Here is a 17975-nt window from a genome sequence, read left to right on the forward strand (position 1 = left end):
CACCAACACCTTCATGTATCAAGTTGAGAAACAGATGTTCTATCTAAACCCAGGTATCATGTCACAGGTCGTATACTATAAACGGTATATTGATGACCTACTGGTCTTTTGGCAGGGGCCTAGGGAGGATCTCGTCCAGCTTTGGGACAGACACAATCAGACTACACGTAGTTACATTTACCACTACAGTGTATGGTGTGACCATCAACTACCTGGATTCGACTATTACACGTAGGGGTAAACAGGTGGATACATCAATCTATATTAAATCTACAGACATGAACACACTATTGAGCCACCAGAGTTTTCATCCCTTGGCTCTTAGGAAAGGACTGTCTTACTCACAATTTATGCGAGTGCGTCGGATCACCTCGGACCCAGAGGAAACTATTATAGCACTTGATAACATGCTAAAGAAATTTGCTGAGCGAGGTTACCCAGTCAGAGAATTACATGCATCTAAGGCTCAGGTTTTAAGCATAACACAAGAGCGAACCCTTAGACCAGCTAACAAACATAGCGAGTCGATTAAAAATAGATTGACGTGGGTTAATAAATACACTACAGCCAGTACACGGGTGGTTAAAAAAGCTAAACAATTGTGGCCTGTTATTCAAACTGATCAGGCTCTTTCAAATTTAGCTGAGACCAGCATTATGCCCAGTTTTACACGGGGTAGAAATTTGGGAGATTACATCATGAAACTGGATGTTGCTAAATTGACCAAAGGAAATGAGTCACTTTTTACGACAAAAAGAAGGATGCTTCAGATGCTTGGGGTGTGCAACTTGTAAGACCCTGATCACTGGAGCAACCTTTAATCACCCCCAGACTGGTCGAAAAATCTAAATTAGGCACAGGTTGACATGTACTACCACACATGTCGTGTACCTCCTCACTTGTCCTTGTGGTCTAGCCTATGTCGGCAATACCATACGACAATTTAGGGAGAGAATGGCTCTCCACCGTAATGCCACCAAAAAGGCCATGAAAAAGGGCAAAGTGAACAACCATTTGCCCGACACTGTTTGGAGGCCAAACATGGGGTGGCGAGCATAAGAGCCATTCTAATTGACCATGTACCTAAGTCCTTGTGAGGTGATAATAGGGACAAATTATTACAACAGAAGGAGTCTAGGTGGATTTACATCCTTGGAACAATTTTTCCCAGGGCTCTAAATGAAAACCTAGGACTCCACTGTTTTTTGTAGCCTGCTTTAGGGGACTAGGCTTGTTAGTACTGGAGCCATTAATTAAGAATTCTTGAGCAAAAGTAGTTTTTTTTGCGAGTGATTTGTATTTGATCTCCGGTGATCTTACAGTAAGGCATATGTCTTTGTAGTATTTTTTAGCCTCAATTATTTTTGCACTGCAGGACGTGACACGGGTGGCCTATTGGTGCCATACTTAGCCTAATTGTTTTTAACCTTATGTATGTGCACTGTTATATATGTATGTTAACTCTTAATATGCATCATTATTTGTGGTTTTGGATTCATTCTTTTGTCTTTACAGCTGGCCCCAGAGATGCACGATTGTGTGCATCAGTTGCCATGGAGTTCGCCTGCAGGCGGCGCACCGTGACATCACCACCGAGAGACGTGGAAGCGGACCGGGAGAGTGGGCATGTGGTCGCGCCGTGGAGCAGTGAGTATAATTAGAACTCTTAGCACTTGATTTCATGTGGTATATATGTATGTTTGTCTTTGTCAATGAGTTTGTCTGGCCCTGAGGACGGAGATTATTCTCCGAAACATGACGGCCTTTTGCCATTAAACTGTTGTTTGCATAAATTGCTGGACTTGAGTCTGCTAAGTGCCGCCAATACACTTCCTACGTATATATATATATATTTATATATATATATATATATATATTAGAGATGAGCGAGTTCGGTTCGTCGAGATCCTAACCCCCCCGAACTTCACCTATTTTACACAGGTCCGAGGCAGCCTCGGATCTTCCCACCTTGCTCGGTTAACCCGAATGAGGCCGAACGTCATCATCCCGCTGTCGGATTTTTGCGAGATTCGTATTCCATATATAGAGCCGCGCGTCGCCGCCATTTTCACTTGTGCATTGGAGATTGAACGGAGAGGACGTAGCTACGTTCTCTGCCTGAAAAGCTCCATATCTGTGCTCAGTGTGCTGCAAATATCTGTGCTCAGTGTGCTGCAAATATCTGCATTCTCTGCCTGAAAAGCTCCATATCTGTGCTCAGTGTGCTGCAAATATCTACGTTCTCTGACTGAAAAGCTCCATATCTGTGCTCAGTGTGCTGCAAATATCTGTGCTCAGTGTGCTGCACTGTGGGGACCACCAGTATATAATTATAGTAGTACAGTACATTAGGCCATTGCTGTATCTTGCAGTTCCGTGTCACTTCAAGTATCCATATCTGTGCTGCATTGTTGTGAGCAGTATATATAGTAGTACAGTGCAGCATTTTGGTGACCAACAGTATATAGTTGTACAGTACAGTAGTCCATTGCTGTACCTTGTAGCTCTGTGTCACTACAAGTATCCATATCTGTGCTGCATTGTTGTGAACAGTATATATAGTAGTACAGTGCAGCATTTTGGTGACCAACAGTATATAGTTGTACAGTACAGTAGACCATTGCTGTATCTTGCAGCTCCATGTCACTTCAAGTATCCATATTTGTGCTGTATTGTTGTGAGCAGTATATAGAGTAGTACAGTGCAGCATTTTGGTGACCAACAGTATATAGTTGTACAGTACAGTAGACCGTTGCTGTATCTTCCAGCTCTGTGTCACTGCAAGTATCCATATCTATGCTGCATTGTTGTGAGCAGTATATATAGTAGTATAGTACAGCATTTTGGTAATCTGACGAGTCCTCTCCTGACTGGGATTCCTCCGATGGATACTTGAGTGTAAAGTCTACTGCTCCTGGCGCTGCTGTTGTTGCTGCTGGGAGTCGATCATCATCCCAGAGGGGAAGTCGGAAGACCACTTGTACTACTTCCAGTAAGCAATTGACTGTCCAACAGTCCTTTGCGATGAAGATGAAATATCACAGCAGTCATCCTGTTGAAAGCGGATAACTCAGGCCTTGGCAGTTGTGTTGGTGTTAGACGTGTGTCCGGTATCCACCGTTAATTCACAGGGACTTAGAGAATTTCTAGAGGTAGTGTGTCCCCCGTACCAAATCCCATCTAGGTTCCACTTCTCTAGGCAGGCGATACCGAGAATGTACACAGACGTCAGAAAAAGACTCACCAGTGTCCTAAAAAATGCAGTTGTACCCAATGTCCACTTAACCACGGACATGTGGACAAGTGGAGCAGGGCATACTTAGGACTATATGACTGTGACAGCCCAATGGGTAGATGTATTGCCTCCCGCAGCAACAACAGCAGCAGCGGCACCAGTAGCAGCATCTCGCAAATGCCAACTCGTTCCTAGGCAGGCTATGCTTTGTATCACCGCTTTCCAGAAGAGGCACACAGCTGACAACCTCTTACGGAAACTGAGGAACATCATCGCAGATTGGCTTACCCCAATTGGACTCTCCTGGGGATTTGTGACATCGGACAATGCCACCAATATTGTGCGTGTGTTACATGTGGGCAAATTCCAGCACGTCCCATGTTTTGCACAAACAATTAATTTGGTGGTGCAGATTTTTTTTTAAAATGACAGGGGCATGCAAGAGATGCTGTCGGTGGCCCGAAGAATTGCGGGCCACTTTCGGCACTCAGCCACCGTGTGCCGAAGACTGGAGCACCAACAAATACTCCTGAACCTGCCCCTCCATCAGCTGAAGCAAGAGGTGGTAACAAGGTGGAATTCAATCCTCTATATGCTTCAGAGGATGGAGGAGCAACAAAAGGCCATTCAAGCCTATGCATCTGCCTACAATATAGGCAAAGGAGGGGGAATGCACCTGACTCAAGCGCAGTGGAGAATGATTTTAACGTTGTGCAAGGTTCTGCAACCCTTTGAACTTGCCACACTTGAAGTCAATTCAGACACTGCCAGCCAGTCAGTCAGGTCATTCCCCTCATCAGGCTTTTGCAGGAGCAGCTGGAGAGATTGAAGGAGGAGCTAAAACGGAGCGATTCCGCTAGGCATGTGGGACTTGTGGATGGAGCCCTTAATTCGCTTAACCAGGATTCACGGGTGGTCAATCTGTTGAAATCAGAGCACTACATTTTGGCCACCGTGCTCGATCCTAGGTTTAAAGCCTACGTTGTATCTCTCTTTCCGGCAGACACAAGTCTGCAGAGGTTCTAAGACCTGTTGGTGAGAAAATTGTCAAGTCAAGCGGAACGTGACCCGTCAACAGCTCCTCCTTCACATTCTCCCGCAACTGCGGCTGCGAGGAAAAGGATAAGAATTCCGAGCCCACCCGCTGGCGGTGATGCAGGGCAGTCTGGAGCGAGTGCTGACATCTGGTCCGGCCTGAAGGACCTGCCAACGATTACTGACATGTCGTCTACTGTCACTGCATATGATTCTGTCACCATTGAAAGAATGGTGGAGGATTATATGAGTGACCGCATCCAAGTAGGCACGTCAGACAGTCCATACGTATACTGGCAGGAAAAAGAGGCAATTTGGAGGCCCTTGCACAAACTGGCTTTATTTTACCTAAGTTGCCCCCCCTCCAGTGTGTACTCTGAAAGAGTGTTTAGTGTAGCCGGTCACCTTGTCAGCGATCAGCGTACGAGGTTACTTCCACAAAATGTGGAGAAGATGATGTTCATCAAAATGAATTATAATCAATTCCTCCCATGGAGACATTCACCAGCAATTGACTCCAGAAAGTACACAGGGACCTGTGATGGTGGATTCCAGTGGGGATGAAATAATACTCTGTGAGGAGGGGGATGTACACAGTGAAAGGGGTGAGGAATCGGAGGATGATGATGAGGTCGACATCTTGCCTCTGTAGAGCCAGTTTGAGCAAGGAGAGATTGATTGCTTCTTTTTTTGGTGGGGCCCAAACCAACCAGTCATTTCAGCCACAGTCGTGTGGCAGACCTTGTGGCTGAAATTATGGGTTTGTTAAAGTGTGCATGTCCTGTTTATACAACATAAGGGTGGGTGGGAGGGCCCAAGGACAATTCCATCTTGCACCTCTTTTTTATTTTATTTATCTTTGCATCATGTGATGTTTGGGGCCAATTTTTTTAAGTGCCATCCTGTCTGACACTGCAGTGCCACTCCTAGATGGGCCAGGTGTTTGTGCCGCCCACTTGTGTCGCTTAGCTTAGTCATCCAGCTACCTCATTGCACCCTTTTTTTTCTTTGCATTATGTGTTCTTTGGGGCCTAGTTTTTAAAACTGCCATCCTGTCTGACACTGCAGTGCCACCTCTAGATGGGCCAGGTGTTTGTGCTGGCCACTTGGGTCGCTTAGCTTAGTCATCCAGCGACCTCGGTGCAAATTTTAGGACTAAAAATAATATTGTGAGGTGTTCAGAATAGACTGGAAATGACTGAGTGGAAATTATGGTTATTGAGGTTAATAATACTATAGGATCAAAATTACCCCCAAATTCTATGTTTTAAGCTGTTTTTGAGGGTTTTTTGAAAAAAAACACCCGAATCCAAAACACACCCGAATCCGACAATCATTTTTAAGGGAGGTTTTGCCAAAACGCGTCCGAATACAAAACACGGCCGCGGAACCGAGTCCAAAACCAAAACACAAAACCCGAAAAATGTCCGGTGCACATCTCTAATATATACAGTATATATATATATATATATGCAATGAAAGAAGAGGCGGCACTCAGAGTCTTAGTAACGGTGTCAAACTTGTATTACGTGCGATCTACGTTTCGGGGACCAACTCCCCTTCGTCAGGATGAGTTGGTCCCCGAAACGTAGATCGCACGTAATACAAGTTTGACACCGTTACTAAGACTCTGAGTGCCGCCTCTTCTTTCATTGCATGCATCTTGGGGTGACCCCCCAGGGGAGGGCACCTTAGCAAGTCGGTCCCACGGGATTGCTGGAGTGCCGGAGCATTTTCTGTTGTTATATATATATATATATATATACACACAGAGTAAAAACCACAGCACTCACCGCACCAGAAGCGGGGCACAGCTATGCACTTACCACTCACAGGGTGGGGTGCATGTAACACTGCACTCTCCACCACAGAAGCGGGGTACACAGCTGTACTTACCACTCACAGGGCGGGGTGCATGTAGCCCATGACCACATCGCTCTAATATATACAAACAGAGAACCCAGCACTCACCAAAGTAAACTCACTTATCCTCAACAATTCAATAAATAAATGATGGGGGTTTAGTTGGTGGATTGGCCAATGCACGGAAGCCTGTATACCGATTCAAGGTACCCCACCTTCATACAGGTCCTACACTATCACAGAGTCTTAAAACCTGACTACCACACTGCTGCATCATCTGCCTGCTAGATGTAATGTGTACCTGCCACAGACTTATATGGCTTTTAAAGGCACACTAGTCACCTATTGCACTGGCTCAAAGATGATTGCTAAAAAACAGCTGAGACAGGTTCAGGATAATAAAGTCCACACAGGGGTGCATGAGAAAGCTAGTGGCCACGGTTAATAAGAGCTAACCATAGATTAACCCCTTCATATACACACAGAGTAAAAACCACAGCACTCACCGCACCAGAAGCGGGGCACAGCTATGCACTTACCACTCACAGGGTGGGGTGCATGTAACACTGCACTCTCCACCACAGAAGCGGGGTACACAGCTGTACTTACCACTCACAGGGCGGGGTGCATGTAGCCCATGACCACATCGCTCTAATATATACAAACAGAGAACCCAGCACTCACCAAAGTAAACTCACTTATCCTCAACAATTCAATAAATAAATGATGGGGGTTTAGTTGGTGGATTGTTGAGGATAAGTGAGTTTACTTTGGTGAGTGCTGGGTTCTCTGTTTGTATATATTAGAGCGATGTGGTCATGGGCTACATGCACCCCGCCCTGTGAGTGGTAAGTACAGCTGTGTACCCCGCTTCTGTGGTGGAGAGTGCAGTGTTACATGCACCCCACCCTGTGAGTGGTAAGTGCATAGCTGTGCCCCGCTTCTGGTGCGGTGAGTGCTGTGGTTTTTACTCTGTGTGTATATGAAGGGGTTAATCTATGGTTAGCTCTTATTAACCGTGGCCACTAGCTTTCTCATGCACCCCTGTGTGGACTTTATTATCCTGAACCTGTCTCAGCTGTTTTTTAGCAATCATCTTTGAGCCAGTGCAATAGGTGACTAGTGTGCCTTTAAAAGCCATATAAGTCTGTGGCAGGTACACATTACATCTAGCAGGCAGATGATGCAGCAGTGTGGTAGTCAGGTTTTAAGACTCTGTGATAGTGTAGGACCTGTATGAAGGTGGGGTACCTTGAATCGGTATACAGGCTTCCGTGCATTGGCCAATCCACCAACTAAACCCCCATCATTTATTTATTGAATTGTTGAGGATAAGTGAGTTTACTTTGGTGAGTGCTGGGTTCTCTGTTTGTATATATATATATATATATATATATATATATATTCGGGAATGAATAGCCCGTCTGTCCATTGGGCAACCAGTGTAGCTGGTTGACTTGTCCAACCAATCTATAGTTGCTCCAAATGCTGCAGCATGACTGACATGCTACTGGCATTTGGGGGTGATGATATGTAGTGTTCCAGAAAATGGAGTGTCAGTCCCGTTATCTGAGTGTGCTTACATCTTGAGTAAACTCATACCTCGCAACTGTCCCATTTTTCGCGGGACAGTCCCATTTTTTGGGGACTGTCCTGCTGTCCCACCCGCGGGCCGCAGTGTCCCATGGTGGGGGGGCAGTTGGGAGGCTCTGTCTCTTGCTGCCCTGCTTAGCAGAGCAGCGGTCAATAGACGCTGTGCGCATGCACACAGCGTCTATTCACTGGAGTCAGAGGGAGAGGGGGCATGCCAGCGGCTCACAGAGAGCTGGGCATGCCCCCTCAGTGACGAAAACGGGGACGTGGCTCGCGATCGTGGGTGAAGCCACGCTCCCTTTGCTGCGTGTATGTCCATCTTCCAAAGACGACAAAGTTGTTAGGTATGTAAACTGACGGTTACTCAGATGTCTGATGTTCACTCAAAGAGATCAGATGTAGACAAGCCTGCAATGGGTGTATATTTACTTAAGGCGCCTCTTGTGGCTTTAACATAATGTAGCACAGCTGCTGTATACAAAGGGCCTGATTCATATTTATAAGTAAAGCAAAAAAGGCATGTAACTTTGTGTCTGGAACAAACAATACTGCCATGCAAGGGGAGCACATACAGTTATATGTCTTCTGTGCAGGGTAAGTAAATACTTGCTGCTTTTGCATGTAGCCCACAAATGTTAGACCGCTTTATATTTGCACTGTAATTTAGATTTCAGTTTGAACACCCTCCACACAAATGTAAATCTCTCTGCACATGTTACAGCTGCCTCACCTGCAGTGCAACAAGGTTTTGCCCAGTTGCATGCCTATTTGCTTTACTGAAACTGCTTTCAGACCGCGAATGCTGAGTCCACCTGGGATTCGTACACGGATTCTTACAAAGGTGAGACCACTTTCAGACAGACAGCCTGACCTGGCTTATGGCTGGGTTGGTGACAACACCGCTGGAGGCGGCACTTGGAGATGACATGATCTCCAAGTGCCGCCTCTTCCTACGGTGTGAATGGGTCCCAGGTCGCATCGACCCGACTTACACATTCACACCGCACTGTGAGCCTGGTTGAACCCATGTTCAACCCTGCTCATTACCTGAGATGAAATACTGGATTATCTAAACTGGCCCCTTTCAGACTGCGCCGCAACCTGGGTTGCTGTGCGTTCATGTGTAATAACCCAGGTTATTGCTAGCGGTCTGAAAGGGGTAGGGCAAAGATGAATCAGGCCCAAAGTCGCAACAGCATCCACCTCTGAATGTGCCCCGTGTTTCATTTTAGCACACTAAGGTGGTCATTCTGAGTTGATCGCAGCCAGCAACTTTTTGCTGCTGCTGCGATCAACTAGTCCATGCCTATGGGGGAGTGTATTTTAGCTTAGCGGGGCTGCGATCGCATGTGCAGCCCTGCTATGCTTAAAAAGTTTCCTGCAAAACAAGACCAGCCCTACAGCTACTTACCAAGTGCGACGGATCCAGCGATGAAGGTCCCGGTCCTGACGTCAGACATCCACCCTCCGTTCTCCTGGGCACGCCTGCGTTCTTTTTACCACTCCTTGAAAATGGCCTCCAACGATGAGTATCCGCCCCGGACCGCCTCTCCGCTGTCAATCTTCTTCCGTCCAGCGCTGCGTCTTCTCGCTAGGCGCTCCATTGCCTGGCGACATCTGACGCCGGGCAACAGCGTGCGTGCGCAATACGCACGTTGCGCATGTGCAGTTCGGACCCGTTCGGACCGCAGCGAACAACCTCTGCGTGCGAACGGGTCAGAATGACTCCCTATAGCAGTGCCCAGAAGTGGGTGCCCTGAAAACAAAACATAATAACAATAATTTCCAAATAGATCATTCTAATGAACGGGTGTGGTATGGAACGTAGATAGTAACTAGGTCGACAGTTTCTAGGTAGACCACTATTGGTCGACAGTAACTAGGTCGACAAGGATGCTAGGTCGACATGGTCTCTAGGTCAACATGTTCTAGGTTGACAGGTCAAAAGGTCAACATGAGTTTTTTATGGTGTCGTTTTCTTCGTAGAGTGACCGGAAACCCCAATTAGTGCACCATGTCCCCATGCATGGCTCGCAGGTTACTATTCCCAATCGTAGTATACATGGATCGTTAAGTATGAAATGGTTTAAAAAGAGATAAAAATTGTGAAAAACTCATGTCGACCTTTTATCCTGTCGACCTAGAACATGTCGACCTAGAAACCCTGTCGACCTAGTTACTGTCGACCAATAGTGGTTGACCTAGATAGTGTTGACCTAGTTACTGTTAACTAGAGACCGGCTCCCCTAATAAACATGATGGTTTAAAATTCCAGTAAATTAATTTTTACTACAGGTTGAGTATCCCATATCCAAATATTCCGAAATACGGAATATTCCGAAATACGGACTTTTTTGAGTGAGACTGAGATAGTGAAACCTTTGTTTTCTGATGGCTCAATGTACACAAACTTTGTTTAATACACAAAGTTATTAAAAAATATTGTATTAAATGACCTTCAGGCTGTGTGTATAAGGTGGATATGAAACATAAATGAATTGTGTGAATGTACACACACTTTGTTTAATGCAGAAAGTTATAAAAAATATTGGCTAAAATGACCTTCAGGCTGTGTATAAGGTGTATATGTCACATAAATGCATTCTGTGCTTAGATTTAGGTCCCATCACCATGATATCTCATTATGGTATGCAATTATTCCAAAATACGGAAAAATCCCATATCCAAAATACCTCTGGTCCCAAGCATTTTGGATAAGGGATACTCAACCTGTATTTTCTAAATGCTGCTTGAAGTCATCTATAACATTTATATAATACTAATTATTTGATTAAAATTGGCTAAAATTGTAGCATGACTGACTAATAAGACAACCAACACTCAGTACAGGGAGGGGGTGTGGCTAATGTGCGGGAGGTGTGGTCAGACCCCTCCTTATAAAATATAATAAAAAAATTATTTAATGTGCAGCCAAGAAGCGGCCAAGCGCACCACACAGGGAGTGCCGGTGTCCATTCTGGTGGGTGGTGACAGGGTGTTGGGGTGCGATCACTCCACCATGCAGTCAGTTCTCTTTCTGTGCAACGGGGAAGGGGGGGGGGGGGCAGCAGAGTACCTGCCCCCCCTCCCTCATCATCGCTATACATATGATTCAAATGGATACCATTCAGGTCAATAGTTTGGACAGAATAGCAATCAGAAGTGTAAGGTATCTGTCCTCATATAGTTGTCCAGATTGCTATTAATTCTGCTCTCAGACTGAAAGATTAATAAAGTTTCAAATGTCCGCCTTTATTTTTTGAAAGACAATTTTTATTGAAGTTTCCAATAACCAATCATACATCACAACCCGATGTCTACCGCATGTGTAGAGAAACATAATATACAATCAAGGTATGAAAACAGCGGAAGGAAAAGACATCACGATCAAATGATTATCCAGATGCAACAATATTAATCAAAGTTATAATAAAACGTGTCAGACATTGGAAGACAAACGATGAATAAGCATACTGGAACAATATGATATGAGATAGACTGATATAACAGAAAACCATGAACAATAAAAACAATTAACAGCCAGGTAAAGCAGCAACATGAAGAAACATGGATGCACAGGGTCCTATTAGCAATCTCTTCAATCTATAGAATTCAAGCATGTATTTGATGATAAAGAAATTAATTTATTGGGGCTCAAAAGCTTTCAGAAAAGTAGAAAGATCCAAACTATCCAAAAAAAGTCCCCACTTTCTGTAAGAAATTAGATAAACTTTCCCCCTCTCAATGTATAGTATGTCTGACATCTGTTATGCCGCTTTCAGATCGCAATACCGGGTTGAACCTGGGATTTGGAAACTGGTCCTTCCCGGGTGCGACCTGGCATTGGACTCTTTCACACTGGCTTCCCGACCCGGCAACATGCAGGGTCGGGTTGCCATCAGGGGGCAAGGACGGAGACGGCATCGAGAGCGGGTATGGAGGCGGCGTGGGAGGTGAGATCATCCCCGTGCCGCCTCTGCCTATACTGTGAATGGGTCCCTGGTCGCATCGCCCCGGCATCCCGTTCACACTACACCTGACCCGGTAGTAACCCGGGAATAACCCTTCTTTATTCCCGGGTTGAAATACCGAGTCAGGCGACCCCGGAATTTGGGACTGACCCCTTTCACACCAAACAGCAATATACCGGGTTGATACCGGGTTATTTGTGCGGTGTGAAAGGGGTATAAGAAAGTGGGGGCTTAAATGCCTTTCTAATACTGCAGAACCAAATCTCACATTTAGAGTCTTCTCAGACTTAACGTCTGTCATCTTTTATAATTGTAAATGCAATATGTTTTTTTCAATTTCATTTGATTTCTACTTCCTTTCTCCAGTTAATTTATTGAAGTTGACATACAGCCAGAAAAGCAGGCAGTCTCTGGATTTCGTGCTTCAGTAAACCACAATATTACGTTAACAGTACATTAGCAAATGTACTATTTTCTGTAACTCTACCCAGTGCAGAAAAGCTTCTGGTAGTTATACCCCCAGCAATTAAAAGCAAAACAGAATGGAACAGCTTAGAATTGCATTGCTAGTTTCGTAACAAATGCCTGCCTGGCAACTGTCAGTGTAGTTAATGGAAGCGCTTTCTGTCTGCTTGCTGCCGTATTGATCAAAAAAATTGTTTTGTTAGCTGGATACAAATAATCTCAGTCTCATTATGTGCAAATTGTAATGCATATAAAAACATCAAGATAATAGCAAGAAGTGTTTCTTTTATATATATATATATATATATATATATAGTGTAGTAGCAGAGGCTGCGGCGCTTAGGTACAGTTCGTGATACTAAGCAACGTAAAGCGTATATGCACCCTTAAAATCAACTAAAACACTCCTCATATATTATGTGAGTGACAGCTTGTAAAACAGAGAGATGTGTTTGGTGTACACATATAATAAAATGTAGGTAATGGAGGATACAAGTGCCCAAAAGTGTATAAATAATATAAAGGGTGAAAGCAGGTACAGGAGATATTAAATTCGGCCGGGATCACTCATCTGATTTAAGTAGGCATTGATCAGACAGCCATCATTTGAAGCTTAGTACATGCAACTAAAAAAAAAAACAACAGAACATAGTGTGTACCATCCACAGCAACGCGTTTCGTCCGTCAATGTCTGGACTTCATCAAGTCAATGATGAAGTCCAGACATTGACAGACGAAACGCGTTGGAACTCTTTGCAGATATCTCCTTTATGGACAGATAAGCTTTATATTCTTTTTAATCTTGTACGTGTGTTTTCAGCCATTTTTATGTCATTGTATTAAATTTATGTATTTAAAATTTTTCACTGCTGATTGGTGGAGAGCAGCTCTGTAGAGCTGAACCATCGGGGTCCTACCGGAGTACAAAGAACTGGACATTGGGTGTAAGATATCGTAGCCGGGGACCGGACACCGCCAGGCCTATTGAAAGGTGCAGACCCCATGGCCATCTTGTAACACTGAGAACTGCTGAGACAGGTCTAGCCAGTGAAAGTTGCTACAGCAGAGGATCGGAGTGAGACTGTTGGTGGGGTGGGCTGCAAGCAGGCAAGTGCCAGGACTGCAATTGTCCCTTGGTTACACACACTGTGCATTATTGTATGGAGAGAAGGGTTGTCACCAGGTCCTAAAACAACAGCTTATATGCTAGCCCCTTATTTGAATAGAGCATAGGTTCTCAAAGTCGGTCCTCAGGACCCCACACAGTGCATGTTTTGCAGGTAACTCAGCAGCTGCACAGGTGTATTAATTACTCTCAGACACAAAAGGTACGCAGGTGGAGTTAATTATTTCACTTGTGATTCTGTGAGGAGACCTGCAAAACATGCACTGTGTAGGGTCCTGAGGACCGAGTTTGAGAACCTGTGGAATAGAGTTATCAGGACTGAGACACACTTTCGAAGAAGAGCTTGAGATACATGTAGCCTAGAATACCATCGCTATCTACATCCTTTTTACATAACTGGCTCTCAGTGTTATTTCTATTCAAACCCAGGACTAATCTGCTTTACAAGTGCCGTTACCTCTCCATTGCAAAACTGTAGCACTTCAGGTACAGCGATTACTTAAGGTGCATACACAGGTTGTGATGTAACCTTACAATTTTGACTATATAGTCAAAATCGTAAGGAAAGATAGTGCAAATCGCACCATGTGTACACAGCTTGCGATAGCGATGTCGGTGTCGCAAGAAACGATAGACTGTGCAGGCAAGTCAATCTTGACTATATTGTGTACAATCTAGTACATAGTATAGTCAAATTGGCACTTAGTCAAAATCTTACATAGTCAAAAGATAGTCAATATCGGTGGTTCAAGGTTTCCGGGGAGTTCAGGGGAAATCGCAAAGTCAAAATCGGAGATAGTCAATATCTCACCGTGGGCCAGAAGTACTAAGCCTTTAAAAGTTATAGATTTCACAGTGATAAAGTATCAGCCAACCAGCTCCTACGTGTCATTTTTCAAACACAGCCTGTAAGATGGCAGTTAGGATCTGATTGGTTGGTACTTCATCACAGTGAAATACATCTCTTTTCAAGACTTAGTACATCTCCCACAATGTGTATGTACCTTTAGTGATAACACATGCACAGAGGATTTATTTGCAAAGTGAGGCAGTTGGCGTTTGGGGGAGAGGTAATGGGGGTGGCTAGACAAATCCAGGCATGTCGAGACCATTTTCAGACCGTTTTCTGGGCATGCCAAAATCTGCTTCTGTGAATTCGCTCGCAGCTGGAGAGTCCACTCTATGTCAGGAGAGCTGCTCTGTCTGTCATGCCATAGGCTCACTCTGGAGGCCAATGGTTGAGTGATGTGTGTCCGATCTCTCTGCTTTTGTACGTAAGCGGCGGATGTAACAAGCCGGCTGTGGGCGTTCCTAAATGCAAGACTGCTTCAGAGTCATAACATGTTTTCACAGTTGCACAGCGAACGCGGTTGCGGCTATGACTGCATTACCATCCAACTGTGAACCAGGCCCTATAACCACCATGGCCGGGATGTAATGAAGTCAGAGTTCTGCGGGTGTGAGGGATGCCGGCTGAACTCAAACGTTTCTTTACAGGGGCAATCATGTACAAGGCATGAAACAGATAAAAAAAAATGTCCGAGTTCGGCGGGCTCAAACTTCATTACATTTCCGGCCCTTACAGTATGTTAAAAATTATTTCTATTCTGAAAAAAACTATGATAAAATGTAATTAGCGGTTTCTTGCTATGTCCGTGCATTTTCAAACTTTCCAATTTTGGGGGAAAAATCATCTGGGAAAACAACAGCTTAAACACTTTTGTTTCCTGATATCTATCTTTTGTTTCCCAGGTCTCTAGCCCCATGAAAGTATTTTATTTCAGGAACGCACTGAACTGAGTCATTGACTGTGAGGTTTAATTAAAAAATGAAACACACTGTATACATTTCTATTTAACATTCTCCTTAATAAATGCCTTATCGCGATTGCTGCCCTGCATCAGATCATTGACCATATCAGTTTATTACATCTACTGCTATGTCTTCTAAACATTTTATTATCTTCTACTTCAATAATAGATCATTTTTTTTGTGGGTGTTTGTGGAACTTTTCATTATTGGATTATAATATTAACACACAAAATGACAACTCAGTTGGTCAATGTTTGCAAAGTGTAAACTACAAGTAACAGTGGATAACCGCAAAAATATCACATTCTGCCCTGTAATGGAAATCAAAGGAGTTTTCACTGACCTCCCAAATGTATGCAATAGTGAAAAATGTGATTTTATATACGCTTCCCCATGTGAAAAACAAAGACAAATGTCCTCTTGCAATCTTGTCAGTCTGAGGCCCAAATGTATTAAACCTTAAAAAGTGATAAAGTGGAGAGTGATAAAGAGTGATAAAGTACCAGCCAATCAGCTTCCTAACTGCCATGTCACAGGATGTGTTTGAAAAATGACAGCTAGGAGTTGATTTGTTGGTACTTTATCTCTCTTTATCAATCTCCACTTTATCACTTTGAAAGACTTAATACATTTGGGTCAAGATTTCAATGTGATTGCACTCCACTTTCATAGTACTCCACATTTCTTCACATACTGTAGAATTAGAGATGAGCGGTTCTGAGCTCAGCTTGTGTTTTCCCGCCTGACTTGTAAACCCGAACGAGGCAAAACGTCATCATCCCGCTGTCGGATTCTCGCGGGATTTGGATTCCATATAAGGAGCCGCGCGTCCCGGCCATTTTCACTCCGGCATTGGAGAGTGTATAGAGAGGACTTGTTTCTGTTCTCTCAGTGTCCTCAGTGTCCGTGGCTTGTGCTGAATCTGTCCAGTCACAGTGCTTGTGTCCTCTTGCTGCCATATGTCCAGTGCAGCTGTATATGTCTGGTCTAGTGGTGCTGTGTTGTGCTGCATCATCCAGTGGTGGTGTATTGTGCTGCATCAGTCCAGTCACAGTGGTGGTGTCCTCTGCTGCCATATGTCCAGTGCTGCTTTTATATGTCCCTTACAGTGTTGCTGTGTTGTCCTGCATCAGACCAGTGGTAGTGTCCTGGCCATCAGTCATTCCAGTGACCAGGCAGTCACAGTGGTATACGCTGCTGCTATATGTCCACTGCCGACGTATAATAATAACAACCACAAGTCCCTCACAGTAAAATCAAAAAAATGTTGTCTGCGCTTATGTAAAAGCAGCTCAGATAAAATGGATAATTGTAGGTTTAAAACGAGCGCTAAATTATGCGTGTAGAAAGTGAGTGTGGCACCTGTAAAAAAGAATAATAATTAATACTTCTGTTTACAGCTCTTTTGAGAAATGGTTAGGTTGGTGGTATCCAGATATAGATGTAAAAGTCCAGAATCTAACTGTCCCTAACTTACCCACGGGGATTCCTCAGCCGTTGGTATCGCTGTGAGGCCTGTACGTGGCCGGCTTTGTGAGTCGCGGCTCTCACCGCTGCATCCAGCGGGAGAAAGATGTTGTAGAAAAGCCGGAAATAGCGACGTCAGTTCGAGTCCGCAAAGCGGCGTAGATGTTCTTGTCTGTGATACCACTTGTCCACCAACGCGTTTCGTGCTGTTCAGAGCACTTTTTCAACTTAGTACACCTAGCTGCGGCTTAGTACGCCACCCATGTATTCCTTGCCGCAACTGGATTACCGCAAGTATGCCAAGCTGCAGGCTGGATGGGCGTGACTACATCTGTAGTTTGAGCCTTGGTAGCTTCCACTAACAATCTCGGGCTGACTCTTACAAGTTTCATGATGCATTTCTCTCAGTTTTGATCATCCATGTTTGACTTGTATGTTAGTCTATTATATACATCCTTGATCCCTCTCATTTCCCATTTTGTTCTCATTATATATACTATTTGCTAGAAACTAAGTTACAGACGGAGCCACGCTCATCTTGGCTTATCTGCTGCGCCTAGGTGCACCAAGGTTTATTAGCATAAGACCTTCATCTATTGTTCTCAGCTGCGATACAATACAGAGAGAACAATACAGCTGGGGATTAAGTCATTACAGCAGGGGATTATGTCCGATTGCCCTGGCTCAGTTAATACTATTAAAGGCAAAGATAGAGATGGCTCCATCTGTATACCAAGTGAGTGTGTGATACAAAAGTAAAAAAACAAACAAACAAACAATCAAACAGTAATCACGTGGCTTGAAAACAAGGTAGGACAAAACTGCACAATAAACGCGTTTGAAAAATAAAATCCCTCCGAATTGACTAGCCCCCTGTGTTTGATTACTGCTCCTGAAAAAGGGGAGATGAAACATTTCTGGCATCAAGATACCCATCTGTCTAACGATACACCAGTGCTGATGAACCTTTGAAAGGGTTCGGTTCGGGATCCCGACAGTCATGAGGCCGGCGGTTAGAATACCATCAGTGGCATCCGGATAGTCAGAATACCAAAACTTCTTCATAAGTAACCTAACCCTACTCCCAGGGCGGATTGGCCATAGGGCTCACCAGGAAGATTCCTGGTAGGCCGCTGTGTCTGTGGGGCCTGTTTTGTGTGTTGTCATGTGACCCCACCCCCCACATGACAGGCAGCCCCCCGCAATCAGTACACTGCATTATCCCCATTCATTCTGTTATTCCATCTCTCTCTGCAGTACAGCAACTCTGCCATCCAGTGATGATGCCATGGCTACATGGTATGCTATATCTCTTGTGCTGCCCATGTCAGGCCACTTCTACAAATCTTTACAGGGCCACTTATAGTTCCCAATCCACCACTGCTCTTGTGCACAACTGCAGCAAAAG

Source organism: Pseudophryne corroboree, chromosome 10 (genome assembly GCF_028390025.1).
Source record: "Pseudophryne corroboree isolate aPseCor3 chromosome 10, aPseCor3.hap2, whole genome shotgun sequence".
NCBI lineage: Eukaryota > Metazoa > Chordata > Amphibia > Anura > Myobatrachidae > Pseudophryne > Pseudophryne corroboree.